A 20,760-nucleotide genomic window follows, 5' to 3' on the forward strand; every position below is an offset into this window, starting at 1 on the left:
GAAATTATGGTAGAAATCAGCATCGAAAAATAATTCACATGTTAAACGCAACATACTCATGATTAACAGGTTTAAGTTGTTTCGTTTAATATAAAAGAATGATCACGACAAAACAATTCGACCACGACGAGACTCGACCTCGCAATCTTCTGATTCGAAATCAGACGCCTTATCCATTAGGCCACGCGGCCACATCGATGCGCGAAAGAAAACAGGATGAAAATATATGAGGGCATCTAAACAACCGAAGTAGAAATTATGGTAGAAATCAGCATCGAAAAATAATTAACATGTTAAACGCAACATACTCATGATTAACAAGTTGAAGTTGTTTCGTTTAATATAAAAGAATGATCACGACAAAACAATTCGACCACGACGAGACTCGAACTCGCAATCTTCTGATTCGAAGTCAGACGCCTTATCCATTAGGCCACGCGGCCACATCGATGTGCGAAAGAAAACAGGATGAAAATATATGAAGGCATCTAAACAACCGAAGTAGAAATTATGGTAGAAATCAGCATCGAAAAATAATTCACATGTTAAACGCAACATACTCATGATTAACAGGTTTAAGTTGTTTCGTTTAATATAAAAGAATGATCACGACAAAACAATTCGACCACGACGAGACTCGAACTCGCAATCTTCTGATTCGAAGTCACACGCCTTATCCATTAGGCCACGCGGCCACATTGGTATACGAAAGAAAACAGGATGAAAATATATGAGGGCATCTAAACAACCGGAGCAGAAATTATGGTAGAAATCAGCATCGAAAAATAATTCACATGTTAAACGCAACATACTCATGATTAACAGGTTTAAGTTGTGGCGTTTAATATAAAAGAATGATCACGACAAAACAAATCAACCACGACTAGACTCGAACTCGCAATCTTCTGATTCGAAGTCAGACGCCTTATCCATTAGGCCACGCGGCCACATCAATATAAGAAAGAAAACAGGATGAAAATATATGAGGGCATCTAAACAACCGAAGTAGAAATTATGGTAGAAATCAGCATCGAAAAATAATTCACATGTTAAACGCAACATACTCATGATTAACAGGTGGAAGTTGTTTCGTTTAATATAAAAGAATGATCACGACAAAACAATTCGACCACGACGAGACCCGAACTCGCAATCATCTGATTCGAAGTCAGACGCCTTATCCATTAGGCCACGCGGCCACAGTGGTATACGAAAGAAAACAGGATGAAAATATATGAGGGCATCTAAACAACCGGAGCAGAAATTATGGTAGAAATCAGCATCGAAAAATAATTCACATGTTAAACGCAACATACTCATGATTAACAGGTTTAAGTTGTTTCGTTTAATATAAAAGAATGATCACGACAGAACAATTCGACCACGACGAGACTCGAACTCGCAATCTTCTGATTCGAAGTCAGACGCCTTATCCATTAGGCCACGCGGCCACATTGGTATACGAAAGAAAACAGGATGAAAATATATGAGGGCATCTAAACAACCGAAGTAGAAATTATGGTAGAAATCAGCATCGAAAAATAATTCACATGTTAAACGCAACATACTCATGATTAACAGGTTTAAGTTGTTTCGTTTAATATAAAAGAATGATCACGACAAAACAATTCGACCACGACGAGACTCGAACTCGCAATCTTCTGATTCGAAGTCAGACGCCTTATCCATTAGGCCACGCGGCCACATTGGTATACGAAAGAAAACAGGATGAAAATATATGAGGGCATCTAAACAACCGGAGCAGAAATTATGGTAGAAATCAGCATCGAAAAATAATTCACATGTTAAACGCAACATACTCATGATTAACAGGTTTAAGTTGTTTCGTTTAATATAAAAGAATGATCACTACAAAACAATTCGACCACGACGAGACCCGAACTCGCAATCTTCTGATTCGAAGTCAGACGCCTTATCCAATAGGCCACGCGGCCACATTGGTATACGAAAGAAAACAGGATGAAAATATATGAGGGCATCTAAACAACCGGAGCAGAAATTATGGTAGAAATCAGCATCGAAAAATAATTCACATGTTAAACGCAACATACTCATGATTAACAGGTTTAAGTTGTTTCGTTTAATATAAAAGAATGATCACGACAAAACAATTCGACCACGACGAGACTCGAACTCGCAATCTTCTGATTCGAAGTCAGACGCCTTATCCATTAGGCCACGCGGCCACATCAATATACGAAAGAAAACAGGTTTAAATATATGAGGGCATCTAAACAACCGAAGTAGACATTATGGTAGAAATCAGCATCGAAAAATAATTCACATGTTAAACGCAACATACTCATGATTAACAGGTTTAAGTTGTTTCGTTTCATATAAAAGAATGATCACGACAAAACAATTCGACCACGACGAGACTCGAACTCGCAATCTTCTGATTCGAAGTCAGACACCTTATCCATTAGGCCACGCGGCCACATTGGTATACGAAAGAAAACAGGATGAAAATATATGAGGGCATCTAAACAACCGGAGCAGAAATTATGGTAGAAATCAGCATCGAAAAATAATTCACATGTTAAACGCAACATACTCATGATTAACAGGTTTAAGTTGTTTCGTTTAATATAAAAGAATGATCACGACAAAACAATTCGACCACGACGAGACTCGAACTCGCAATCTTCTGATTCGAAGTCAGACGCCTTATCCATTAGGCCACGCGGCCACATTGGTATACGAAAGAAAACAGGATGAAAATATATGAGGGCATCTAAACAACCGAAGTAGAAATTATGGTAGAAATCAGCATCGAAAAATAATTCACATGTTAAACGCAACATACTCATGATTAACAGGTTTAAGTTGTTTCGTTTAATATAAAAGAATGATCACGACAAAACAATTCGACCACGACGAGACCCGAACTCGCAATCTTCTGATTCGAAGTCAGACGCCTTATCCATTAGGCCACGCGGCCACATTGGTATACGAAGGAAAACAGGATGAAAATATATGAGGGCATCTAAACAACCGGAGCAGAAATTATGGTAGAAATCAGCATCGAAAAATAATTCACATGTTAAACGCAACATACTCATGATTAACAGGTTTAAGTTGTTTCGTTTAATATAAAAGAATGATCACGACAAAACAATTCGACCACGACGAGACTCGAACTCGCAATCTTCTGATTCGAAGTCAGACGCCTTATCCATTAGGCCACGCGGCCACATCAATATAAGAAAGAAAACAGGATGAAAATATATGAGGGCATCTAAACAACCGAAGTAGAAATTATGGTAGAAATCAGCATCGAAAAATAATTCACATGTTAAACGCAACATACTCATGATTAACAGGTTTAAGTTGTTTCGTTTAATATAAAAGAATGATCACGACAAAACAATTCGACCACGACGAGACTCGAACTCGCAATCTTCTGATTCGAAGTCAGACGCCTTATCCATTAGGCCACGCGGCCACATTGGTATACGAAAGAAAACAGGATGAAAATATATGAGGGCATCTAAACAACCGGAGCAGAAATTATGGTAGAAATCAGCATCGAAAAATAATTCACATGTTAAACGCAACATACTCATGATTAACAGGTTTAAGTTGTTTCGTTTAATATAAAAGAATGATCACTACAAAACAATTCGACCACGACGAGACCCGAACTCGCAATCTTCTGATTCGAAGTCAGACGCCTTATCCATTAGGCCACGCGGCCACATTGGTATACGAAAGAAAACAGGATGAAAATATATGAGGGCATCTAAACAACCGGAGCAGAAATTATGGTAGAAATCAGCATCGAAAAATAATTCACATGTTAAACGCAACATACTCATGATTAACAGGTTTAAGTTGTTTCGTTTAATATAAAAGAATGATCACGACAAAACAATTCGACCACGACGAGACTCGAACTCGCAATCTTCAGATTCGAAGTCAGACGCCTTATCCATTAGGCCACGCGGCCACATCAATATACGAAAGAAAACAGGATTAAATATATGAGGGCATCTAAACAACCGAAGTAGACATTATGGTAGAAATCAGCATCGAAAAATAATTCACATGTTAAACGCAACATACTCATGATTAACAGGTTTAAGTTGTTTCGTTTCATATAAAAGAATGATCACGACAAAACAATTCGACCACGACGAGACTCGAACTCGCAATCTTCTGATTCGAAGTCAGACACCTTATCCATTAGGCCACGCGGCCACATTGGTATACGAAAGAAAACAGGATGAAAATATATGAGGGCATCTAAACAACCGAAGTAGAAATTATGGTAGAAATCAGCATCGAAAAATAATTCACATGTTAAACGCAACATACTCATGATTAACAGGTGGAAGTTGTTTCGTTTAATATAAAAGAATGATCACGACAAAACAATTCGACCACGACGAGACCCGAACTCGCAATCATCTGATTCGAAGTCAGACGCCTTATCCATTAGGCCAGGTGGCCAAAGGTATACGAAAGAAAACAGGATGAAAATATATGAGGGCATCTAAACAACCGGAGCAGAAATTATGGTAGAAATCAGCATCGAAAAATAATTCACATGTTAAACGCAACATACTCATGATTAACAGGTTTAAGTTGTTTCGTTTAATATAAAAGAATGATCACGACAAAACAATTCGACCACGACGAGACTCGAACTCGCAATCTTCTGATTCGAAGTCAGACGCCTTATCCATTAGGCCACGCGGCCACATTGGTATACGAAAGAAAACAGGATGAAAATATATGAGGGCATCTAAACAACCGAAGTAGAAATTATCGCAGAAATCAGCATCGAAAAATAATTCACATGTTAAACGCAACATACTCATGATTAACAGGTTTAAGTTGTTTCGTTTAATATAAAAGAATGATCACGACAAAACAATTCGACCACGACGAGACCCGAACTCCCAATCTTCTGATTCGAAGTCAGACGCCTTATCCATTAGGCCACGCGGCCACATTGGTATACGAAGGAAAACAGGATGAAAATATATGAGGGCATCTAAACAACCGGAGCAGAAATTATGGTAGAAATCAGCATCGAAAAATAATTCACATGTTAAACGCAACATACTCATGATTAACAGGTTTAAGTTGTTTCGTTTAATATAAAAGAATGATCACGACAAAACAATTCGACCACGACGAGACTCGAACTCGCAATCTTCTGATTCGAAGTCAGACGCCTTATCCATTAGGCCACGCGGCCACATCAATATAAGAAAGAAAACAGGATGAAAATATATGAGGGCATCTAAACAACCGAAGTAGAAATTATGGTAGAAATCAGCATCGAAAAATAATTCACATGTTAAACGCAACATACTCATGATTAACAGGTTTAAGTTGTTTCGTTTAATATAAAAGAATGATCACGACAAAACAATTCGACCACGACGAGACTCGAACTCGCAATCTTCTGATTCGAAGTCAGACGCCTTATCCATTAGGCCACGCGGCCACATTGGTATACGAAAGAAAACAGGATGAAAATATATGAGGGCATCTAAACAACCGGAGCAGAAATTATGGTAGAAATCAGCATCGAAAAATAATTCACATGTTAAACGCAACATACTCATGATTAACAGGTTTAAGTTGTTTCGTTTAATATAAAAGAATGATCACGACAAAACAATTCGACCACGACGAGACTCGAACTCGCAATCTTCTGATTCGAAGTCAGACGCCTTATCCATTAGGCCACGCGGCCACATTGGTATACGAAAGAAAACAGGATGAAAATATATGAGGGCATCTAAACAACCGGAGCAGAAATTATGGTAGAAATCAGCATCGAAAAATAATTCACATGTTAAACGCAACATACTCATGATTAACAGGTTTAAGTTGTTTCGTTTAATATAAAAGAATGATCACGACAAAACAATTCGACCACGACGAGACTCGAACTCGCAATCTTCTGATTCGAAGTCAGACGCCTTATCCATTAGGCCACGCGGCCACATCAATATAAGAAAGAAAACAGGATGAAAATATATGAGGGCATCTAAACAACCGAAGTAGAAATTATGGTAGAAATCAGCATCGAAAAATAATTCACATGTTAAACGCAACATACTCATGATTAACAGGTGGAAGTTGTTTCGTTTAATATAAAAGAATGATCACGACAAAACAATTCGACCACGACGAGACTCGAACTCGCAATCTTCTGATTCGAAGTCAGACGCCTTATCCATTAGGCCACGCGGCCACATCGATGTGCGAAAGAAAACAGGATGAAAATATATGAGGGACTCTAAACAACCGAAGTAGAAATTATGGTAGAAATCAGCATCGAAAAATAATTCACATGTTAAACGCAACATACTCATGATTAACAGGTTTAAGTTGTTTCGTTTAATATAAAAGAATGATCACGCCCAAAACAATTCGACCACGACGAGACTCGAACTCGCAATCTTCTGATTCGAAGTCAGACGCCTTATCCATTAGGCCACGCGGCCACATCAATATACGAAAGAAACCAGGATGAAAATATATGAGGGCATCTAAACCACCGAAGTAGAAATTATCGTAGAAATCAGCATCGAAAAATAATTCACATGTTAAACGCAACATACTCATGATTAACAGGTTTAAGTTAATTCGTTTAATATAAAAGAATGATCACGACAAAACAATTCGACCACGACGAGACTCGAACTCGAAATTTTCTGATTCGAAGTCAGACGCCTTATCCATTAGGCCACGCGGCCACATCAATACAAGAAAGAAAACAGGATGAAAATATATGAGGGCATCTAAACCACCGAAGTAGAAATTATCGTAGAAATCAGCATCGAAAAATAATTCACATGTTAAACGCAACATACTCATGATTAACAGGTTTAAGTTGTTTCGTTTAATATAAAAGAATGATCACGACAAAACATTTCGACCACGACGAGACTCGAACTCGCAATCTTCTGATTCGAAGTCAGACGCCTTATCCATTAGGCAACGCGGCCACATCAATATACGAAAGAAAACAGGATGAAAATATATGAGGGCATCTAAACCACCGAAGTAGAAATTATCGTAGAAATCAGCATCGAAAAATAATTCACATGTTAAACGCAACATACTCATGATTAACAGGTTTAAGTTGTTTCGTTTAATATAAAAGAATGATCACGACAAAACAATTCGACCACGACGAGACTCGAACTCGCAATCTTCTGATTCGAAGTCAGACGCCTTATCCATTAGGCCACGCGGCCACATTGGTATACGAAAGAAAACAGGATGAAAATATATGAGGGCATCTAAACAACCGAAGTAGAAATTATGGTAGAAATCAGCATCGAAAAATAATTCACATGTTAAACGCAACATACTCATGATTAACAGGTTGAAGTTGTTTCGTTTAATATAAAAGAATGATCACGACAAAACAATTCGACCACGACGAGACTCGAACTCGCAATCTTCTGATTCGAAGTCAGACGCCTTATCCATTAGGCCACGCGGCCACATCAATATAAGAAAGAAAACAGGATGAAAATATATGAGGGCATCTAAACAACCGAAGTAGAAATTATGGTAGAAATCAGCATCGAAAAATAATTCACATGTTAAACGCAACATACTCATGATTAACAGGTTTAAGTTGTTTCGTTTAATATAAAAGAATGATCACGACAAAACAATTCGACCACGACGAGACTCGAACTCGCAATCTTCTGATTCGAAGTCAGACGCCTTATCCATTAGGCCACGCGGCCACATTGGTATACGAAAGAAAACAGGATGAAAATATATGAGGGCATCTAAACAACCGGAGCAGAAATTATGGTAGAAATCAGCATCGAAAAATAATTCACATGTTAAACGCAACATACTCATGATTAACAGGTTTAAGTTGTTTCGTTTAATATAAAAGAATGATCACGACAAAACAATTCGACCACGACGAGACTCGAACTCGCAATCTTCTGATTCGAAGTCAGACGCCTTATCCATTAGGCCACGCGGCCACATTGGTATACGAAAGAAAACAGGATGAAAATATATGAGGGCATCTAAACAACCGGAGCAGAAATTATGGTAGAAATCAGCATCGAAAAATAATTCACATGTTAAACGCAACATACTCATGATTAACAGGTTTAAGTTGTTTCGTTTAATATAAAAGAATGATCACGACAAAACAATTCGACCACGACGAGACTCGAACTCGCAATCTTCTGATTCGAAGTCAGACGCCTTATCCATTAGGCCACGCGGCCACATCAATATAAGAAAGAAAACAGGATGAAAATATATGAGGGCATCTAAACAACCGAAGTAGAAATTATGGTAGAAATCAGCATCGAAAAATAATTCACATGTTAAACGCAACATACTCATGATTAACAGGTGGAAGTTGTTTCGTTTAATATAAAAGAATGATCACGACAAAACAATTCGACCACGACGAGACTCGAACTCGCAATCTTCTGATTCGAAGTCAGACGCCTTATCCATTAGGCCACGCGGCCACATCGATGTGCGAAAGAAAACAGGATGAAAATATATGAGGGACTCTAAACAACCGAAGTAGAAATTATGGTAGAAATCAGCATCGAAAAATAATTCACATGTTAAACGCAACATACTCATGATTAACAGGTTTAAGTTGTTTCGTTTAATATAAAAGAATGATCACGCCCAAAACAATTCGACCACGACGAGACTCGAACTCGCAATCTTCTGATTCGAAGTCAGACGCCTTATCCATTAGGCCACGCGGCCACATCAATATACGAAAGAAACCAGGATGAAAATATATGAGGGCATCTAAACCACCGAAGTAGAAATTATCGTAGAAATCAGCATCGAAAAATAATTCACATGTTAAACGCAACATACTCATGATTAACAGGTTTAAGTTAATTCGTTTAATATAAAAGAATGATCACGACAAAACAATTCGACCACGACGAGACTCGAACTCGAAATTTTCTGATTCGAAGTCAGACGCCTTATCCATTAGGCCACGCGGCCACATCAATACAAGAAAGAAAACAGGATGAAAATATATGAGGGCATCTAAACCACCGAAGTAGAAATTATCGTAGAAATCAGCATCGAAAAATAATTCACATGTTAAACGCAACATACTCATGATTAACAGGTTTAAGTTGTTTCGTTTAATATAAAAGAATGATCACGACAAAACATTTCGACCACGACGAGACTCGAACTCGCAATCTTCTGATTCGAAGTCAGACGCCTTATCCATTAGGCAACGCGGCCACATCAATATACGAAAGAAAACAGGATGAAAATATATGAGGGCATCTAAACCACCGAAGTAGAAATTATCGTAGAAATCAGCATCGAAAAATAATTCACATGTTAAACGCAACATACTCATGATTAACAGGTTTAAGTTGTTTCGTTTAATATAAAAGAATGATCACGACAAAACAATTCGACCACGACGAGACTCGAACTCGCAATCTTCTGATTCGAAGTCAGACGCCTTATCCATTAGGCCACGCGGCCACATTGGTATACGAAAGAAAACAGGATGAAAATATATGAGGGCATCTAAACAACCGAAGTAGAAATTATGGTAGAAATCAGCATCGAAAAATAATTCACATGTTAAACGCAACATACTCATGATTAACAGGTTGAAGTTGTTTCGTTTAATATAAAAGAATGATCACGACAAAACAATTCGACCACGACGAGACTCGAACACGCAATTTTTTGGTTCGAAGTCAGACGCCTTATCCATTAGGCCACGCGGCCACATCAATACAAGAAAGAAAACAGGATGAAAATATATGAGGGCATCTAAACAACCGAAGTAGAAATTATGGTAGAAATCAGCATCGAAAAATAATTCACATGTTAAACGCAACATACTCATGATTAACAGGTTGAAGTTGTTTCGTTTAATATAAAAGAATGATCACAAAACAATTCGACCACGACGAGACTCGAACTCGCAATCTTCTGATTGGAAGTTAGACGCCTTATCCATTAGGCCACGCGGCCACATCGATGTGCGAAAGAAAACAGGATGAAAATATATGAGGGCATCTAAACAACCGAAGTAGAAATTATGGTAGAAATCAGCATCGAAAAATAATTCACATGTTAAACGCAACATACTCATGATTAACAGGTTTAAGTTGTTTCGTTTAATATAAAAGAATGATCACGACAAAACAATTCGACCACGACGAGACTCGAACTCGCAATCTTCTGATTCGAAGTCAGACGCCTTATCCATTAGGCCACGCGGCCACATCAATACAAGAAAGAAAACAGGATGAAAATATATGAGGGCATCTAAACAACCGAAGTAGAAATTATGGTAGAAATCAGCATCGAAAAATAATTCACATGTTAAACGCAACATACTCATGATTAACAGGTTTAAGTTGTTTCGTTTAATATAAAAGAATGATCACGACAAAACAATTCGACCACGACGAGACTCGAACTCGCAATCTTCTGATTCGAAGTCAGACGCCTTATCCATTAGGCCACGCGGCCACATCAATATAAGAAAGAAAACAGGATGAAAATATATGAGGGCATCTAAACAACCGAAGTAGAAATTATGGTAGAAATCAGCATCGAAAAATAATTCACATGTTAAACGCAACATACTCATGATTAACAGGTTTAAGTTGTTTCGTTTAATATAAAAGAATGATCACGACAAAACAATTCGACCACGACGAGACTCGAACTCGCAACCTTCTGATTCGAAGTAAGACGCTTTATCCGTTAGGCCAAGCGGCCACATCGATGTGCGGAAGAAAACAGGATGAAAATATATGAGGGCATCTAAACAACCGAAGTAGAAATTATGGTAGAAATCAGCATCGAAAAATAATTCACATGTTAAACGCAACATACTCATGATTAACAGGTGGAAGTTGTTTCGTTTAATATAAAAGAATGATCACGACAAAACAATTCGACCACGACGAGACCCGAACTCGCAATCATCTGATTCGAAGTCAGACGCCTTATCCATTAGGCCACGCGGCCACATTGGTATACGAAAGAAAACAGGATGAAAATATATGAGGGCATCTAAACAACCGGAGCAGAAATTATGGTAGAAATCAGCATCGAAAAATAATTCACATGTTAAACGCAACATACTCATGATTAACAGGTTTAAGTTGTTTCGTTTAATATAAAAGAATGATCACGACAAAACAATTCGACCACGACGAGACTCGAACTCGCAATCTTCTGATTCGAAGTCAGACGCCTTATCCATTAGGCCACGCGGCCACATCGATGTGTGAAAGAAACCAGGATGAAAATATATGAGGGCATCTAAACAACCGAAGTAGAAATTATGGTAGAAATCAGCATCGAAAAATAATTCACATGTTAAACGCAACATACTCATGATTAACAGGTTTAAGTTGTTTCGTTTAATATAAAAGAATGATCACGACAAAACAATTCGACCACGACGAGACTCGAACTCGCAATCTTCTGATTCGAAGTCAGACGCCTTATCCATTAGGCCACGCGGCCACATCGATGTGTGAAAGAAAACAGGATGAAAATATATGAGGGCATCTAAACAACCGAAGTAGAAATTATGGTAGAAATCAGCATCGAAAAATAATTCACATGTTAAACGCAACATACTCATGATTAACAGGTTTAAGTTGTTTCGTTTAATATAAAAGAATGATCACGACAAAACAATTCGACCACGACGAGACTCGAACTCGCAATCTTCTGATTCGAAGTCAGACGCCTTATCCATTAGGCCACGCGGCCACATCGATGTGTGAAAGAAAACAGGATGAAAATATATGAGGGCATCTAAACAACCGAAGTAGAAATTATGGTAGAAATCAGCATCGAAAAATAATTCACATGTTAAACGCAACATACTCATGATTAACAGGTTTAAGTTGTTTCGTTTAATATAAAAGAATGATCACGACAAAACAATCCGACCACGACGAGACTCGAACTCGCAATCTTCTGATTCGAAGTCAGATGCCTTATCCATTAGGCCACGCGGCCACATCGATGCGCGAAAGTAAACAGGATGAAAATATATGAGGGCATCTAAACAACCGAAGTAGAAATTATGGTAGAAATCAGCATCGAAAAATAATTCACATGTTAAACGCAACATACTCATGATTAACAGGTTTAAGTTGTTTCGTTTAATATAAAAGAATGATCACGACAAAACAATTCGACCACGACGAGACTCGAACTCGCAATCTTCTGATTCGAAGTCAGACGCATTATCCATTAGGCCACGCGGCCACATTGGTATACGAAAGAAAACAGGATGAAAATATATGAGGGCATCTAAACAACCGAAGTAGAAATTATGGTAGAAATCAGCATCGAAAAATAATTCACATGTTAAACGCAACATACTCATGATTAACAGGTTTAAGTTGTTTCGTTTAATATAAAAGAATGATCACGACAAAACAATTTGACCACGACGAGACTCGAACTCGCAATCTTCTGATTCGAAGTCAGACGCCTTATCCATTAGGCCACGCGGCCACATCAATATACGAAAGAAAACAGGAGGAAAATATATGAGGGCATCTAAACCACCGAAGTAGAAATTATCGTAGAAATCAGCATCGAAAAATAATTCACATGTTAAACGCAACATACTCATGATTAACAGGTTTAAGTTGTTTCGTTTAATATAAAAGAATGATCACGACAAAACAATTCGACCACGACGAGACTCGAACTCGCAATCTTCTGATTCGAAGTCAGACGCCTTATCCATTAGGCCACGCGGCCACATCGATGTGTGAAAGAAAACAGGATGAAAATATATGAGGGCATCTAAACAACCGAAGTAGAAATTATGGTAGAAATCAGCATCGAAAAATAATTCACATGTTAAACGCAACATACTCATGATTAACAGGTTTAAGTTGTTTCGTTTAATATAAAAGAATGATCACGACAAAACAATTCGACCACGACGAGACTCGAACTCGCAATCTTCTGATTCGAAGTCAGACGCCTTATCCATTAGGCCACGCGGCCACATTGGTATACGAAAGAAAACAGGATTAAAATATATGAGGGCATCTAAACCACCGAAGTAGAAATTATCGTAGAAATCAGCATCGAAAAATAATTCACATGTTAAACGCAACATACTCATGATTAACAGGTTTAAGTTGTTTCGTTTAATATAAAAGAATGATCACGACAAAACAATTCGACCACGACGAGACTCGAACTCGCAATCTTCTGATTCGAAGTCAGACGCCTTATCCATTAGGCCACGCGGCCACATCAATATAAGAGAGAAAACAGGATTAAAATATATGAGGGCATCTAAACAACCGAAGTAGAAATTATGGTAGAAATCAGCATCGAAAAATAATTCACATGTTAAACGCAACATACTCATGATTAACAGGTGGAAGTTGTTTCGTTTAATATAAAAGAATGATCACGACAAAACAATTCGACCACGACGAGACTCGAACTCGCAACCTTCTGATTCGAAGTAAGACGCCTTATCCGTTAGGCCAAGCGGCCACATCGATGTGCGAAAGAAAACAGGATGAAAATATATGAGGGCATCTAAACAACCGAAGTAGAAATTATGGTAGAAATCAGCATCGAAAAATAATTCACATGTTAAACGCAACATACTCATGATTAACAGGTGGAAGTTGTTTCGTTTAATATAAAAGAATGATCACGACAAAACAATTCGACCACGACGAGACCCGAACTCGCAATCATCTGATTCGAAGTCAGACGCCTTATCCATTAGGCCACGCGGCCACATTGGTATACGAAAGAAAACAGGATGAAAATATATGAGGGCATCTAAACAACCGGAGCAGAAATTATGGTAGAAATCAGCATCGAAAAATAATTCACATGTTAAACGCAACATACTCATGATTAACAGGTTTAAGTTGTTTCGTTTAATATAAAAGAATGATCACGACAAAACAATTCGACCACGACGAGACTCGAACTCGCAATCTTCTGATTCGAAGTCAGACGCCTTATCCATTAGGCCACGCGGCCACATCGATGTGTGAAAGAAAACAGGATGAAAATATATGAGGGCATCTAAACAACCGAAGTAGAAATTATGGTAGAAATCAGCATCGAAAAATAATTCACATGTTAAACGCAACATACTCATGATTAACAGGTTTAAGTTGTTTCGTTTAATATAAAAGAATGATCACGACAAAACAATTCGACCACGACGAGACTCGAACTCGCAATCTTCTGATTCGAAGTCAGACGCCTTATCCATTAGGCCACGCGGCCACATTGGTATACGAAAGAAAACAGGATTAAAATATATGAGGGCATCTAAACCACCGAAGTAGAAATTATCGTAGAAATCAGCATCGAAAAATAATTCACATGTTAAACGCAACATACTCATGATTAACAGGTTTAAGTTGTTTCGTTTAATATAAAAGAATGATCACGACAAAACAATTCGACCACGACGAGACTCGAACTCGCAATCTTCTGATTCGAAGTCAGACGCCTTATCCATTAGGCCACGCGGCCACATCAATATAAGAGAGAAAACAGGATTAAAATATATGAGGGCATCTAAACAACCGAAGTAGAAATTATGGTAGAAATCAGCATCGAAAAATAATTCACATGTTAAACGCAACATACTCATGATTAACAGGTGGAAATTGTTTCGTTTAATATAAAAGAATGATCACGACAAAACAATTCGACCACGACGAGACTCGAACTCGCAACCTTCTGATTCGAAGTAAGACGCCTTATCCGTTAGGCCAAGCGGCCACATCGATGTGCGAAAGAAAACAGGATGAAAATATATGAGGGCATCTAAACAACCGAAGTAGAAATTATGGTAGAAATCAGCATCGAAAAATAATTCACATGTTAAACGCAACATACTCATGATTAACAGGTGGAAGTTGTTTCGTTTAATATAAAAGAATGATCACGACAAAACAATTCGACCACGACGAGACCCGAACTCGCAATCATCTGATTCGAAGTCAGACGCCTTATCCATTAGGCCACGCGGCCACATTGGTATACGAAAGAAAACAGGATGAAAATATATGAGGGCATCTAAACAACCGGAGCAGAAATTATGGTAGAAATCAGCATCGAAAAATAATTCACATGTTAAACGCAACATACTCATGATTAACAGGTTTAAGTTGTTTCGTTTAATATAAAAGAATGATCACGACAAAACAATTCGACCACGACGAGACTCGAACTCGCAATCTTCTGATTCGAAGTCAGACGCCTTATCCATTAGGCCACGCGGCCACATCGATGTGTGAAAGAAAACAGGATGAAAATATATGAGGGCATCTAAACAACCGAAGTAGAAATTATGGTAGAAATCAGCATCGAAAAATAATTCACATGTTAAACGCAACATACTCATGATTAACAGGTTTAAGTTGTTTCGTTTAATATAAAAGAATGATCACGACAAAACAATTCGACCACGACGAGACTCGAACTCGCAATCTTCTGATTCGAAGTCAGACGCCTTATCCATTAGGCCACGCGGCCACATCGATGCGCGAAAGAAAACAGGATGAAAATATATGAGGGCATCTAAACAACCGAAGTAGAAATTATGGTAGAAATCAGCATCGAAAAATAATTCACATGTTAAACGCAACATACTCATGATTAACAGGTTTAAGTTGTTTCGTTTAATATAAAAGAATGATCACGACAAAACAATTCGACCACGACGAGACGCGAACTCGCAATCTTCTGATTCGAAGTCAGACGCCTTATCCATTAGGCCACGCGGCCACATTGGTATACGAAAGAAAACAGGATGAAAATATATGAGGGCATCTAAACAACCGGAGCAGAAATTGTGGTAGAAATTAGCATCGAAAAATAATTCACATGTTAAACGCAACATACTCATGATTAACAGGTTTAAGTTGTTTCCTTTAATATAAAAGAATGATCACGACAAAACAATTCGACCACGACGAGACTCGAACTCGCAATCTTCTGATTCGAAGTCAGACGCCTTATCCATTAGGCCACGCGGCCACATTGGTATACGAAAGAAAACAGGATGAAAATATATGAGGGCATCTAAACAACCGAAGTAGAAATTATGGTAGAAATCAGCATCGAAAAATAATTCACATGTTAAACGCAACATACTCATGATTAACAGGTTGAAGTTGTTTCGTTTAATATAAAAGAATGATCACGACAAAACAATTCGACCACGACGAGACTCCACCTCGCAATCTTCTGATTCGAAGTTAGACGCCTTATCCATTAGGCCACGCGGCCACATCGATGTGCGAAAGAAAACAGGATGAAAATATATGAGGGCATCTAAACAACCGAAGTAGAAATTATGGTAGAAATCAGCATCGAAAAATAATTCACATGTTAAACGCAACATACTCATGATTAACAGGTTTAAGTTGTTTCGTTTAATATAAAAGAATGATCACGACAAAACAATTCGACCACGACGAGACTCGAACTCGCAATCTTCTGATTCGAAGTCAGACGCCTTATCCATTAGGCCACGCGGCCACATTGGTATACGAAAGAAAACAGGATGAAAATATATGAGGGCATCTAAACAACCGGAGCAGAAATTATGGTAGAAATCAGCATCGAAAAATAATTCACATGTTAAACGCAACATACTCATGATTAACAGGTTTAAGTTGTTTCGTTTAATATAAAAGAATGATCACGACAAAACAATTCGACCACGACGAGACTCGAACTCGCAATCTTCTGATTCGAAGTCAGACGCATTATCCATTAGGCCACGCGGCCACATTGGTATACGAAAGAAAACAGGATGAAAATATATGAGGGCATCTAAACAACCGAAGTAGAAATTATGGTAGAAATCAGCATCGAAAAATAATTCACATGTTAAACGCAACATACTCATGATTAACAGGTTTAAGTTGTTTCGTTTAATATAAAAGAATGATCACGACAAAACAATTCGACCACGACGAGACTCGAACTCGCAATATTCTTATTCGAAGTCAGACGCATTATCCATTAGGCCACGCGGCCACATTGGTATACGAAAGAAAACAGGATGAAAATATATGAGGGCATCTAAACAACCGAAGTAGAAATTATGGTAGAAATCAGCATCGAAAAATAATTCACATGTTAAACGCAACATACTCATGATTAACAGGTTTAAGTTGTTTCGTTTAATATAAAAGAATGATCACGACAAAACAATTTGACCACGACGAGACTCGAACTCGCAATCTTCTGATTCGAAGTCAGACGCCTTATCCATTAGGCCACGCGGCCACATCAATATACGAAAGAAAACAGGAGGAAAATATATGAGGGCATCTAAACCACCGAAGTAGAAATTATCGTAGAAATCAGCATCGAAAAATAATTCACATGTTAAACGCAACATACTCATGATTAACAGGTTTAAGTTGTTTCGTTTAATATAAAAGAATGATCACGACAAAACAATTCGACCACGACGAGACTCGAACTCGCAATCTTCTGATTCGAAGTCAGACGCCTTATCCATTAGGCCACGCGGCCACATTGGTATACGAAAGAAAACAGGATTAAAATATATGAGGGCATCTAAACCACCGAAGTAGAAATTATCGTAGAAATCAGCATCGAAAAATAATTCACATGTTAAACGCAACATACTCATGATTAACAGGTTTAAGTTGTTTCGTTTAATATAAAAGAATGATCACGACAAAACAATTCGACCACGACGAGACTCGAACTCGCAATCTTCTGATTCGAAGTCAGACGCCTTATCCATTAGGCTACGCGGCCACATCGATGTGCGAAAGAAAACAGGATGAAAATATATGAGGGCATCTAAACAACCGAAGTAGAAATTATGGTAGAAATCAGCATCGAAAAATAATTCACATGTTAAACGCAACATACTCATGATTAACAGGTGGAAGTTGTTTCGTTTAATATAAAAGAATGATCACGACAAAACAATTCGACCACGACGAGACTCGAACTCGCAACCTTCTGATTCGAAGTAAGACGCCTTATCCGTTAGGCCAAGCGGCCACATCGATGTGCGAAAGAAAACAGGATGAAAATATATGAGGGCATCTAAACCACCGAAGTAGAAATTATGGTAGAAATCAGCATCGAAAAATAATTCACATGTTAAACGCAACATACTCATGATTAACAGGTGGAAGTTGTTTCGTTTAATATAAAAGAATGATCACGACAAAACAATTCGACCACGACGAGACCCGAACTCGCAATCATCTGATTCGAAGTCAGACGCCTTATCCATTAGGCCACGCGGCCACATTGGTATACGAAAGAAAACCGGATGAAAATATATGAGGGCATCTAAACAACCGGAGCAGAAATTATGGTAGAAATCAGCATCGAAAAATAATTCACATGTTAAACGCAACATACTCATGATTAACAGGTTTAAGTTGTTTCGTTTAATATAAAAGAATGATCACGACAAAACAATTCGACCACGACGAGACTCGAACTCGCAATCTTCTGATTCGAAGTCAGACGCCTTATCCATTAGGCCACGCGGCCACATCGATGTGTGAAAGAAAACAGGATGAAAATATATGAGGGCATCTAAACAACCGAAGTAGAAATTATGGTAGAAATCAGCATCGAAAAATAATTCACATGTTAAACGCAACATACTCATGATTAACAGGTTTAAGTTGTTTCGTTTAATATAAAAGAATGATCACGACAAAACTATCCGACCACGACGAGACTCGAACTCGCAATCTTCTGATTCGAAGTCAGATGCCTTATCCATTAGGCCACGCGGCCACATCGATGCGCGAAAGAAAACAGGATGAAAATATATGAGGGCATCTAAACAACCGAAGTAGAAATTATGGTAGAAATCAGCATCGAAAAATAATTCACATGTTAAACGCAACATACTCATGATTAACAGGTTTAAGTTGTTTCGTTTAATATAAAAGAATGATCACGACAAAACAATTCGACCACGACGAGACTCGAACTCGCAATCTTCTGATTCGAAGTCAGACGCCTTATCCATTAGGCCACGCGGCCACATTGGTATACGAAAGAAAACAGGATGAAAATATATGAGGGCATCTAAACAACCGGAGCAGAAATTGTGGTAGAAATTAGCATCGAAAAATAATTCACATGTTAAACGCAACATACTCATGATTAACAGGTTTAAGTTGTTTCGTTTAATATAAAAGAATGATCACGACAAAACAATTCGACCACGACGAGACTCGAACTCGCAATCTTCTGATTCGAAGTCAGACGCCTTATCCATTAGGCCACGCGGCCACATTGGTATACGAAAGAAAACAGGATGAAAATATATGAGGGCATCTAAACAACCGAAGTAGAAATTATGGTAGAAATCAGCATCGAAAAATAATTCACATGTTAAACGCAACATACTCATGATTAACAGGTTGAAGTTGTTTCGTTTAATATAAAAGAATGATCACGACAAAACAATTCGACCACGACGAGACTCGAACTCGCAATCTTCTGATTCGAAGTTAGACGCCTTATCCATTAGGCCACGCGGCCACATCGATGTGCGAAAGAAAACAGGATGAAAATATATGAGGGCATCTAAACAACCGAAGTAGAAATTATGGTAGAAATCAGCATCGAAAAATAATTCACATGTTAAACGCAACATACTCATGATTAACAGGTTTAAGTTGTTTCGTTTAATATAAAAGAATGATCACGACAAAACAATTCGACCACGACGAGACTCGAACTCGCAATCTTCTGATTCGAAGTCAGACGCCTTATCCATTAGGCCACGCGGCCACATTGGTATACGAAAGAAAACAGGATGAAAATATATGAGGGCATCTAAACAACCGGAGCAGAAATTATGGTAGAAATCAGCATCGAAAAATAATTCACATGTTAAACGCAACATACTCATGATTAACAGGTTTAAGTTGTTTCGTTTAATATAAAAGAATGATCACGACAAAACAATTCGACCACGACGAGACTCGAACTCGCAATCTTCTGATTCGAAGTCAGACGCATTATCCATTAGGCCACGCGGCCACATTGGTATACGAAAGAAAACAGGATGAAAATATATGAGGGCATCTAAACAACCGAAGTAGAAATTATGGTAGAAATCAGCATCGAAAAATAATTCACATGTTAAACGCAACATACTCATGATTAACAGGTTTAAGTTGTTTCGTTTAATATAAAAGAATGATCACGACAAAACAATTTGACCACGACGAGACTCGAACTCGCAATCTTCTGATTCGAAGTCAGACGCCTTATCCATTAGGCCACGCGGCCACATCAATATACGAAAGAAAACAGGAGGAAAATATATGAGGGCATCTAAACCACCGAAGTAGAAATTATCGTAGAAATCAGCATCGAAAAATAATTCACATGTTAAACGCAACATACTCATGATTAACAGGTTTAAGTTGTTTCGTTTAATATAAAAGAATGATCACGACAAAACAATTCGACCACGACGAGACTCGAACTCGCAATCTTCTGATTCGAAGTCAGACGCCTTATCCATTAGGCCACGCGGCCACATCGATGTGTGAAAGAAAACAGGATGAAAATATATGAGGGCATCTAAACAACCGAAGTAGAAATTATGGTAGAAATCAGCATCGAAAAATAATTCACATGTTAAACGCAACATACTCATGATTAACAGGTTTAAGTTGTTTCGTTTAATATAAAAGAATG

General features: G+C 38.1%; 73 non-coding genes across 73 annotated transcripts; all 73 read right to left on the bottom strand.

Annotated features, from left to right (window-relative positions):
- Positions 1 to 118: 118 nt before the first annotated feature.
- Trnar-ucg (transfer RNA arginine (anticodon UCG)) lies at positions 119 to 191 on the bottom strand. Its single transcript has one exon. It is a non-coding gene; the product is annotated as a tRNA-Arg (tRNA).
- A 179-nt stretch (positions 192 to 370) lies between these two features.
- Positions 371 to 443, bottom strand: Trnar-ucg (transfer RNA arginine (anticodon UCG)). Its single transcript has one exon. It is a non-coding gene; the product is annotated as a tRNA-Arg (tRNA).
- Positions 444 to 622: 179 nt separating this feature from the next.
- Positions 623 to 695, bottom strand: Trnar-ucg (transfer RNA arginine (anticodon UCG)). The gene has a single exon. It is a non-coding gene; the product is annotated as a tRNA-Arg (tRNA).
- A 179-nt stretch (positions 696 to 874) lies between these two features.
- Trnar-ucg (transfer RNA arginine (anticodon UCG)) lies at positions 875 to 947 on the bottom strand. The gene has a single exon. It is a non-coding gene; the product is annotated as a tRNA-Arg (tRNA).
- Positions 948 to 1,126: 179 nt separating this feature from the next.
- Positions 1,127 to 1,199, bottom strand: Trnar-ucg (transfer RNA arginine (anticodon UCG)). Its single transcript has one exon. It is a non-coding gene; the product is annotated as a tRNA-Arg (tRNA).
- A 179-nt stretch (positions 1,200 to 1,378) lies between these two features.
- Positions 1,379 to 1,451, bottom strand: Trnar-ucg (transfer RNA arginine (anticodon UCG)). The gene has a single exon. It is a non-coding gene; the product is annotated as a tRNA-Arg (tRNA).
- Positions 1,452 to 1,630: 179 nt separating this feature from the next.
- On the bottom strand, positions 1,631 to 1,703 carry Trnar-ucg (transfer RNA arginine (anticodon UCG)). The gene has a single exon. It is a non-coding gene; the product is annotated as a tRNA-Arg (tRNA).
- A 179-nt stretch (positions 1,704 to 1,882) lies between these two features.
- Trnar-ucg (transfer RNA arginine (anticodon UCG)) lies at positions 1,883 to 1,955 on the bottom strand. Its single transcript has one exon. It is a non-coding gene; the product is annotated as a tRNA-Arg (tRNA).
- A 179-nt stretch (positions 1,956 to 2,134) lies between these two features.
- Trnar-ucg (transfer RNA arginine (anticodon UCG)) lies at positions 2,135 to 2,207 on the bottom strand. The gene has a single exon. It is a non-coding gene; the product is annotated as a tRNA-Arg (tRNA).
- Positions 2,208 to 2,385: 178 nt separating this feature from the next.
- Positions 2,386 to 2,458, bottom strand: Trnar-ucg (transfer RNA arginine (anticodon UCG)). Its single transcript has one exon. It is a non-coding gene; the product is annotated as a tRNA-Arg (tRNA).
- Positions 2,459 to 2,637: 179 nt separating this feature from the next.
- On the bottom strand, positions 2,638 to 2,710 carry Trnar-ucg (transfer RNA arginine (anticodon UCG)). Its single transcript has one exon. It is a non-coding gene; the product is annotated as a tRNA-Arg (tRNA).
- Positions 2,711 to 2,889: 179 nt separating this feature from the next.
- Trnar-ucg (transfer RNA arginine (anticodon UCG)) lies at positions 2,890 to 2,962 on the bottom strand. Its single transcript has one exon. It is a non-coding gene; the product is annotated as a tRNA-Arg (tRNA).
- A 179-nt stretch (positions 2,963 to 3,141) lies between these two features.
- Positions 3,142 to 3,214, bottom strand: Trnar-ucg (transfer RNA arginine (anticodon UCG)). Its single transcript has one exon. It is a non-coding gene; the product is annotated as a tRNA-Arg (tRNA).
- Positions 3,215 to 3,393: 179 nt separating this feature from the next.
- On the bottom strand, positions 3,394 to 3,466 carry Trnar-ucg (transfer RNA arginine (anticodon UCG)). Its single transcript has one exon. It is a non-coding gene; the product is annotated as a tRNA-Arg (tRNA).
- Positions 3,467 to 3,645: 179 nt separating this feature from the next.
- Positions 3,646 to 3,718, bottom strand: Trnar-ucg (transfer RNA arginine (anticodon UCG)). Its single transcript has one exon. It is a non-coding gene; the product is annotated as a tRNA-Arg (tRNA).
- A 179-nt stretch (positions 3,719 to 3,897) lies between these two features.
- Trnar-ucg (transfer RNA arginine (anticodon UCG)) lies at positions 3,898 to 3,970 on the bottom strand. The gene has a single exon. It is a non-coding gene; the product is annotated as a tRNA-Arg (tRNA).
- A 178-nt stretch (positions 3,971 to 4,148) lies between these two features.
- Trnar-ucg (transfer RNA arginine (anticodon UCG)) lies at positions 4,149 to 4,221 on the bottom strand. The gene has a single exon. It is a non-coding gene; the product is annotated as a tRNA-Arg (tRNA).
- A 429-nt stretch (positions 4,222 to 4,650) lies between these two features.
- On the bottom strand, positions 4,651 to 4,723 carry Trnar-ucg (transfer RNA arginine (anticodon UCG)). Its single transcript has one exon. It is a non-coding gene; the product is annotated as a tRNA-Arg (tRNA).
- Positions 4,724 to 5,154: 431 nt separating this feature from the next.
- Trnar-ucg (transfer RNA arginine (anticodon UCG)) lies at positions 5,155 to 5,227 on the bottom strand. The gene has a single exon. It is a non-coding gene; the product is annotated as a tRNA-Arg (tRNA).
- Positions 5,228 to 5,406: 179 nt separating this feature from the next.
- Trnar-ucg (transfer RNA arginine (anticodon UCG)) lies at positions 5,407 to 5,479 on the bottom strand. The gene has a single exon. It is a non-coding gene; the product is annotated as a tRNA-Arg (tRNA).
- A 179-nt stretch (positions 5,480 to 5,658) lies between these two features.
- On the bottom strand, positions 5,659 to 5,731 carry Trnar-ucg (transfer RNA arginine (anticodon UCG)). Its single transcript has one exon. It is a non-coding gene; the product is annotated as a tRNA-Arg (tRNA).
- Positions 5,732 to 5,910: 179 nt separating this feature from the next.
- Trnar-ucg (transfer RNA arginine (anticodon UCG)) lies at positions 5,911 to 5,983 on the bottom strand. The gene has a single exon. It is a non-coding gene; the product is annotated as a tRNA-Arg (tRNA).
- Positions 5,984 to 6,162: 179 nt separating this feature from the next.
- On the bottom strand, positions 6,163 to 6,235 carry Trnar-ucg (transfer RNA arginine (anticodon UCG)). Its single transcript has one exon. It is a non-coding gene; the product is annotated as a tRNA-Arg (tRNA).
- Positions 6,236 to 6,415: 180 nt separating this feature from the next.
- Trnar-ucg (transfer RNA arginine (anticodon UCG)) lies at positions 6,416 to 6,488 on the bottom strand. Its single transcript has one exon. It is a non-coding gene; the product is annotated as a tRNA-Arg (tRNA).
- Positions 6,489 to 6,667: 179 nt separating this feature from the next.
- Positions 6,668 to 6,740, bottom strand: Trnar-ucg (transfer RNA arginine (anticodon UCG)). Its single transcript has one exon. It is a non-coding gene; the product is annotated as a tRNA-Arg (tRNA).
- Positions 6,741 to 6,919: 179 nt separating this feature from the next.
- Trnar-ucg (transfer RNA arginine (anticodon UCG)) lies at positions 6,920 to 6,992 on the bottom strand. Its single transcript has one exon. It is a non-coding gene; the product is annotated as a tRNA-Arg (tRNA).
- A 179-nt stretch (positions 6,993 to 7,171) lies between these two features.
- Trnar-ucg (transfer RNA arginine (anticodon UCG)) lies at positions 7,172 to 7,244 on the bottom strand. The gene has a single exon. It is a non-coding gene; the product is annotated as a tRNA-Arg (tRNA).
- A 179-nt stretch (positions 7,245 to 7,423) lies between these two features.
- On the bottom strand, positions 7,424 to 7,496 carry Trnar-ucg (transfer RNA arginine (anticodon UCG)). The gene has a single exon. It is a non-coding gene; the product is annotated as a tRNA-Arg (tRNA).
- Positions 7,497 to 7,675: 179 nt separating this feature from the next.
- Trnar-ucg (transfer RNA arginine (anticodon UCG)) lies at positions 7,676 to 7,748 on the bottom strand. Its single transcript has one exon. It is a non-coding gene; the product is annotated as a tRNA-Arg (tRNA).
- Positions 7,749 to 7,927: 179 nt separating this feature from the next.
- Trnar-ucg (transfer RNA arginine (anticodon UCG)) lies at positions 7,928 to 8,000 on the bottom strand. Its single transcript has one exon. It is a non-coding gene; the product is annotated as a tRNA-Arg (tRNA).
- A 179-nt stretch (positions 8,001 to 8,179) lies between these two features.
- On the bottom strand, positions 8,180 to 8,252 carry Trnar-ucg (transfer RNA arginine (anticodon UCG)). The gene has a single exon. It is a non-coding gene; the product is annotated as a tRNA-Arg (tRNA).
- A 179-nt stretch (positions 8,253 to 8,431) lies between these two features.
- Trnar-ucg (transfer RNA arginine (anticodon UCG)) lies at positions 8,432 to 8,504 on the bottom strand. Its single transcript has one exon. It is a non-coding gene; the product is annotated as a tRNA-Arg (tRNA).
- A 180-nt stretch (positions 8,505 to 8,684) lies between these two features.
- Trnar-ucg (transfer RNA arginine (anticodon UCG)) lies at positions 8,685 to 8,757 on the bottom strand. Its single transcript has one exon. It is a non-coding gene; the product is annotated as a tRNA-Arg (tRNA).
- Positions 8,758 to 8,936: 179 nt separating this feature from the next.
- Positions 8,937 to 9,009, bottom strand: Trnar-ucg (transfer RNA arginine (anticodon UCG)). Its single transcript has one exon. It is a non-coding gene; the product is annotated as a tRNA-Arg (tRNA).
- Positions 9,010 to 9,188: 179 nt separating this feature from the next.
- On the bottom strand, positions 9,189 to 9,261 carry Trnar-ucg (transfer RNA arginine (anticodon UCG)). Its single transcript has one exon. It is a non-coding gene; the product is annotated as a tRNA-Arg (tRNA).
- Positions 9,262 to 9,440: 179 nt separating this feature from the next.
- On the bottom strand, positions 9,441 to 9,513 carry Trnar-ucg (transfer RNA arginine (anticodon UCG)). The gene has a single exon. It is a non-coding gene; the product is annotated as a tRNA-Arg (tRNA).
- Positions 9,514 to 9,941: 428 nt separating this feature from the next.
- On the bottom strand, positions 9,942 to 10,014 carry Trnag-ucc (transfer RNA glycine (anticodon UCC)). The gene has a single exon. It is a non-coding gene; the product is annotated as a tRNA-Gly (tRNA).
- A 179-nt stretch (positions 10,015 to 10,193) lies between these two features.
- On the bottom strand, positions 10,194 to 10,266 carry Trnar-ucg (transfer RNA arginine (anticodon UCG)). Its single transcript has one exon. It is a non-coding gene; the product is annotated as a tRNA-Arg (tRNA).
- A 179-nt stretch (positions 10,267 to 10,445) lies between these two features.
- On the bottom strand, positions 10,446 to 10,518 carry Trnar-ucg (transfer RNA arginine (anticodon UCG)). Its single transcript has one exon. It is a non-coding gene; the product is annotated as a tRNA-Arg (tRNA).
- Positions 10,519 to 10,949: 431 nt separating this feature from the next.
- Trnar-ucg (transfer RNA arginine (anticodon UCG)) lies at positions 10,950 to 11,022 on the bottom strand. The gene has a single exon. It is a non-coding gene; the product is annotated as a tRNA-Arg (tRNA).
- Positions 11,023 to 11,201: 179 nt separating this feature from the next.
- Positions 11,202 to 11,274, bottom strand: Trnar-ucg (transfer RNA arginine (anticodon UCG)). The gene has a single exon. It is a non-coding gene; the product is annotated as a tRNA-Arg (tRNA).
- A 179-nt stretch (positions 11,275 to 11,453) lies between these two features.
- Trnar-ucg (transfer RNA arginine (anticodon UCG)) lies at positions 11,454 to 11,526 on the bottom strand. The gene has a single exon. It is a non-coding gene; the product is annotated as a tRNA-Arg (tRNA).
- Positions 11,527 to 11,705: 179 nt separating this feature from the next.
- Trnar-ucg (transfer RNA arginine (anticodon UCG)) lies at positions 11,706 to 11,778 on the bottom strand. The gene has a single exon. It is a non-coding gene; the product is annotated as a tRNA-Arg (tRNA).
- Positions 11,779 to 11,957: 179 nt separating this feature from the next.
- On the bottom strand, positions 11,958 to 12,030 carry Trnar-ucg (transfer RNA arginine (anticodon UCG)). Its single transcript has one exon. It is a non-coding gene; the product is annotated as a tRNA-Arg (tRNA).
- Positions 12,031 to 12,209: 179 nt separating this feature from the next.
- Trnar-ucg (transfer RNA arginine (anticodon UCG)) lies at positions 12,210 to 12,282 on the bottom strand. Its single transcript has one exon. It is a non-coding gene; the product is annotated as a tRNA-Arg (tRNA).
- Positions 12,283 to 12,461: 179 nt separating this feature from the next.
- Trnar-ucg (transfer RNA arginine (anticodon UCG)) lies at positions 12,462 to 12,534 on the bottom strand. The gene has a single exon. It is a non-coding gene; the product is annotated as a tRNA-Arg (tRNA).
- A 179-nt stretch (positions 12,535 to 12,713) lies between these two features.
- On the bottom strand, positions 12,714 to 12,786 carry Trnar-ucg (transfer RNA arginine (anticodon UCG)). The gene has a single exon. It is a non-coding gene; the product is annotated as a tRNA-Arg (tRNA).
- Positions 12,787 to 12,965: 179 nt separating this feature from the next.
- On the bottom strand, positions 12,966 to 13,038 carry Trnar-ucg (transfer RNA arginine (anticodon UCG)). The gene has a single exon. It is a non-coding gene; the product is annotated as a tRNA-Arg (tRNA).
- Positions 13,039 to 13,217: 179 nt separating this feature from the next.
- Positions 13,218 to 13,290, bottom strand: Trnar-ucg (transfer RNA arginine (anticodon UCG)). Its single transcript has one exon. It is a non-coding gene; the product is annotated as a tRNA-Arg (tRNA).
- Positions 13,291 to 13,721: 431 nt separating this feature from the next.
- Trnar-ucg (transfer RNA arginine (anticodon UCG)) lies at positions 13,722 to 13,794 on the bottom strand. Its single transcript has one exon. It is a non-coding gene; the product is annotated as a tRNA-Arg (tRNA).
- A 179-nt stretch (positions 13,795 to 13,973) lies between these two features.
- Trnar-ucg (transfer RNA arginine (anticodon UCG)) lies at positions 13,974 to 14,046 on the bottom strand. Its single transcript has one exon. It is a non-coding gene; the product is annotated as a tRNA-Arg (tRNA).
- Positions 14,047 to 14,225: 179 nt separating this feature from the next.
- On the bottom strand, positions 14,226 to 14,298 carry Trnar-ucg (transfer RNA arginine (anticodon UCG)). The gene has a single exon. It is a non-coding gene; the product is annotated as a tRNA-Arg (tRNA).
- Positions 14,299 to 14,477: 179 nt separating this feature from the next.
- On the bottom strand, positions 14,478 to 14,550 carry Trnar-ucg (transfer RNA arginine (anticodon UCG)). Its single transcript has one exon. It is a non-coding gene; the product is annotated as a tRNA-Arg (tRNA).
- A 431-nt stretch (positions 14,551 to 14,981) lies between these two features.
- Trnar-ucg (transfer RNA arginine (anticodon UCG)) lies at positions 14,982 to 15,054 on the bottom strand. Its single transcript has one exon. It is a non-coding gene; the product is annotated as a tRNA-Arg (tRNA).
- Positions 15,055 to 15,233: 179 nt separating this feature from the next.
- On the bottom strand, positions 15,234 to 15,306 carry Trnar-ucg (transfer RNA arginine (anticodon UCG)). Its single transcript has one exon. It is a non-coding gene; the product is annotated as a tRNA-Arg (tRNA).
- Positions 15,307 to 15,485: 179 nt separating this feature from the next.
- On the bottom strand, positions 15,486 to 15,558 carry Trnar-ucg (transfer RNA arginine (anticodon UCG)). Its single transcript has one exon. It is a non-coding gene; the product is annotated as a tRNA-Arg (tRNA).
- A 179-nt stretch (positions 15,559 to 15,737) lies between these two features.
- Positions 15,738 to 15,810, bottom strand: Trnar-ucg (transfer RNA arginine (anticodon UCG)). Its single transcript has one exon. It is a non-coding gene; the product is annotated as a tRNA-Arg (tRNA).
- A 179-nt stretch (positions 15,811 to 15,989) lies between these two features.
- Positions 15,990 to 16,062, bottom strand: Trnar-ucg (transfer RNA arginine (anticodon UCG)). Its single transcript has one exon. It is a non-coding gene; the product is annotated as a tRNA-Arg (tRNA).
- Positions 16,063 to 16,493: 431 nt separating this feature from the next.
- Positions 16,494 to 16,566, bottom strand: Trnar-ucg (transfer RNA arginine (anticodon UCG)). The gene has a single exon. It is a non-coding gene; the product is annotated as a tRNA-Arg (tRNA).
- A 179-nt stretch (positions 16,567 to 16,745) lies between these two features.
- Trnar-ucg (transfer RNA arginine (anticodon UCG)) lies at positions 16,746 to 16,818 on the bottom strand. The gene has a single exon. It is a non-coding gene; the product is annotated as a tRNA-Arg (tRNA).
- Positions 16,819 to 17,249: 431 nt separating this feature from the next.
- Positions 17,250 to 17,322, bottom strand: Trnar-ucg (transfer RNA arginine (anticodon UCG)). Its single transcript has one exon. It is a non-coding gene; the product is annotated as a tRNA-Arg (tRNA).
- Positions 17,323 to 17,501: 179 nt separating this feature from the next.
- Trnar-ucg (transfer RNA arginine (anticodon UCG)) lies at positions 17,502 to 17,574 on the bottom strand. Its single transcript has one exon. It is a non-coding gene; the product is annotated as a tRNA-Arg (tRNA).
- A 179-nt stretch (positions 17,575 to 17,753) lies between these two features.
- Trnar-ucg (transfer RNA arginine (anticodon UCG)) lies at positions 17,754 to 17,826 on the bottom strand. The gene has a single exon. It is a non-coding gene; the product is annotated as a tRNA-Arg (tRNA).
- A 431-nt stretch (positions 17,827 to 18,257) lies between these two features.
- Trnar-ucg (transfer RNA arginine (anticodon UCG)) lies at positions 18,258 to 18,330 on the bottom strand. The gene has a single exon. It is a non-coding gene; the product is annotated as a tRNA-Arg (tRNA).
- Positions 18,331 to 18,509: 179 nt separating this feature from the next.
- On the bottom strand, positions 18,510 to 18,582 carry Trnar-ucg (transfer RNA arginine (anticodon UCG)). Its single transcript has one exon. It is a non-coding gene; the product is annotated as a tRNA-Arg (tRNA).
- A 179-nt stretch (positions 18,583 to 18,761) lies between these two features.
- Trnar-ucg (transfer RNA arginine (anticodon UCG)) lies at positions 18,762 to 18,834 on the bottom strand. Its single transcript has one exon. It is a non-coding gene; the product is annotated as a tRNA-Arg (tRNA).
- Positions 18,835 to 19,013: 179 nt separating this feature from the next.
- On the bottom strand, positions 19,014 to 19,086 carry Trnar-ucg (transfer RNA arginine (anticodon UCG)). Its single transcript has one exon. It is a non-coding gene; the product is annotated as a tRNA-Arg (tRNA).
- Positions 19,087 to 19,265: 179 nt separating this feature from the next.
- On the bottom strand, positions 19,266 to 19,338 carry Trnar-ucg (transfer RNA arginine (anticodon UCG)). The gene has a single exon. It is a non-coding gene; the product is annotated as a tRNA-Arg (tRNA).
- A 179-nt stretch (positions 19,339 to 19,517) lies between these two features.
- Positions 19,518 to 19,590, bottom strand: Trnar-ucg (transfer RNA arginine (anticodon UCG)). The gene has a single exon. It is a non-coding gene; the product is annotated as a tRNA-Arg (tRNA).
- Positions 19,591 to 19,769: 179 nt separating this feature from the next.
- On the bottom strand, positions 19,770 to 19,842 carry Trnar-ucg (transfer RNA arginine (anticodon UCG)). Its single transcript has one exon. It is a non-coding gene; the product is annotated as a tRNA-Arg (tRNA).
- Positions 19,843 to 20,021: 179 nt separating this feature from the next.
- Positions 20,022 to 20,094, bottom strand: Trnar-ucg (transfer RNA arginine (anticodon UCG)). The gene has a single exon. It is a non-coding gene; the product is annotated as a tRNA-Arg (tRNA).
- A 179-nt stretch (positions 20,095 to 20,273) lies between these two features.
- Trnar-ucg (transfer RNA arginine (anticodon UCG)) lies at positions 20,274 to 20,346 on the bottom strand. The gene has a single exon. It is a non-coding gene; the product is annotated as a tRNA-Arg (tRNA).
- A 179-nt stretch (positions 20,347 to 20,525) lies between these two features.
- On the bottom strand, positions 20,526 to 20,598 carry Trnar-ucg (transfer RNA arginine (anticodon UCG)). The gene has a single exon. It is a non-coding gene; the product is annotated as a tRNA-Arg (tRNA).
- Between the last annotated feature and the right edge of the window lie 162 nt (positions 20,599 to 20,760).

Source organism: Euprymna scolopes, chromosome 11 (assembly GCF_053919585.1).
Source record: "Euprymna scolopes isolate OS-2025 chromosome 11, ASM5391958v1, whole genome shotgun sequence".
Taxonomy (NCBI): domain Eukaryota; kingdom Metazoa; phylum Mollusca; class Cephalopoda; order Sepiida; family Sepiolidae; genus Euprymna; species Euprymna scolopes.